This window comes from Littorina saxatilis, unplaced genomic scaffold (genome assembly GCF_037325665.1).
Source record: "Littorina saxatilis isolate snail1 unplaced genomic scaffold, US_GU_Lsax_2.0 scaffold_2565, whole genome shotgun sequence".
In the NCBI taxonomy this organism is placed as follows: Eukaryota; Metazoa; Mollusca; class Gastropoda; order Littorinimorpha; family Littorinidae; genus Littorina; species Littorina saxatilis.
Window position 1 is genome coordinate 12,501 of NW_027129319.1, and position 2,537 is coordinate 15,037.

Genomic DNA, 2,537 nt, shown 5'->3' on the forward strand with positions numbered 1-2,537 from the left:
GGGGGGGCGTAAACAGAGAAAGAGAGGAGAGAGAGAGAGTGAGGTGAGAGAGAGAGAGAGTGTAGAGAGAGTGAAATTTCTCTCTTTCTGTTCCTAAAGTGTGTAACTGTTTCAGCGAGTGCCGAAATGCTTTGTTTCGTTTCTAGCGGTACGACCCTGCTGTATGCGTGCGTATTATGTTATGATGCTCACGCCAGCTGCCAAAAATGAAAATGCCAAAGAAATGTTGTTTTTTCGCCCGAGAAAATAACTCGGCGGAAAATGTTGACGCGAAGTCGTAGGGAGTCAAATTGGAACAAAGTGCCGTTTCTGGCTCTCCGGACCTCATGCTGCAAACATGTGAGCATCTTAAGAATATAGTTTCATTATTTTTGGTGCAAAATATAAATTGTAACCTTTTTTTAGTAGCTTTTTTCCTTCAGAAAAATACATCATCAACAACAATAACAATATTTTAGTGTTTTCAATTTTCCCACTAAGCAAAAAAAGTGTTGGAGGAAGTTGGAGAAACGTAATATAGTGCAGATGTAAAACGTTTACTTTGACTTAATTATTGGATTGTCACTACAGAAAAAGGTCGAACTGACACCCTGCCTCCCTTCCCCCAGCTGCATTCCTTCCATTTAAAGTTGCATTCGTTGTCATGTAAGTCACCATGCATGTTCACCACATTAGATCTGCCTACGTTTTTCAATGGGCTAAACAGCTTGGAAACACACGGCATGTTTAGTTTTTACGAAGCCAGGGGAAGGCAGTCGGCTGACCTCATGTAGCAGCACATCTATGCTGCCCAAAACCATCACGACATTTCAGTGTCGCTTCCAGTTTCGGTGCCAGGATCTTGAAGCCGCGAGAATTTAGTTCCTGTTGGCCCAGACGCAAGAATTCTCTACCTGTCAGTTGTTTGTTTTCCCTGGTAGGTTTTTTACTTACTTACCCCATCTTGGACTTTGCTTCGGTTGTTACCCCCCGCGGGTTAGGGGGAAGAATTTACCCGATGCTCCCCAGCATGTCGAAAGAGGCGACTAACGGATTCTGTTTCTCTTTTTACCCTTGTTAAGTGTTTCTTGTATAGAATATAGTCAATTTTTGTAAAGATTTTAGTCAAGCAGTATGTAAGAAATGTTAAGTCCTTTGTACTGGAAACTTGCATTCTCCCAGTAAGGTAATACATTGTACTACGTTGCAAGCCCCTGGAGCAAATTTTTGATTAGTGCTTTTGTGAACAAGAAACAATTGACAAGTGGCTCTGTCCCATCTCCCCCCTTTCCCCGTCGCGATATAACCTTCGTGGTTGAAAACGACGTTAAACACCAAATAAAGAAAGAATGCTCCTGATTTGCAATGGTTAGAATTTTGTAAAGTGTTTTAGTATATTTCGATGTTTATTATTATTTGATTTGCAATTGTGTACAGAATAATTGATTGATGTATGTTTTTGTGAGACGCTTAGAACTGTTTTAAGATTTGTGCCATATAAATATCCTGATTATTATTATTGTTTTTATTTGATTTTAGTATTATTGTCGGATCACACTTTACATAGGCTGATTCGATCGACAATACACAATACCGGCACATGCACAGCCTGCGTGTCGATGACCTTTCAAGAAATTTCCACCGCCGATATGACTAAGTCACCAAAACAAACGTAATTTTTCAAACTCTTTGTCCTTTCCTGGGAAGACCACATACTTATCCAGAATCGACAAACCTTTTTAAGGGACGTCATTGTTTTCATTGTGACGTGTTTACGAAGTGTGTTTGGCTTTGAACGTCAGGTGCATAGGTTTCACTTTGAAAGAGAGGGTCAAGAAAAGACATCTTGGTTTGTTTCGTCGTTTTCATACTTTGTTAAAAGCACAGTAAGCCTCCCGTAAACCATCACAGATACTGTCAGGCTTTTACACACAGTACAAACACCCTTTGATTTAAACACTCACCGCTTGAGAACATCCTAGGTGCCCTCCGTAAAGAGCGAGCAATTTTCAAAGAATTTATTTTTGCGTGGTTTATCTTACCCCTGAGCCATCGTGAACCCGTGTGACCAAGTTTCCCTTTTTCACAATGTAGTCGTCAGTTAGTAATTTGAATGCGACTCGCTGTGAGCTTATCTGCAATAGCACGTTATTAAATACCTCTGACTATGCGGCTGTGGTTCACAAGAACTCTAGCGATGGCTTTTGACTGCTACGAGAACCACGACCTTGCGTGACCCTGCTTCCGGGCTTTTTTTTTTTTAATTTCAAAACTTCGAATTGTACTGATCTTGTCTTGATGAAAAAAGAATTATTTTATGATTTAAGAATGTTTGTGTAACAAGCTGTCAATTTATTATTTAGATTTTAAAAGTTAGGTCTAGCGCCAAAACGCGCCACGGTCCGATTGTCTCTGACACAATCCGCAAAATTAATTCTTTGAAAATTGCTCGCTCTTTACGTAGCTGGGCACCTAGGATGTTCCCGTTTGGTGAGCGTTCAAATGGAAGGGTGTTTGTACTGTGTGTAAAAGCCTGACAGTATCTGTGATGGTTACGG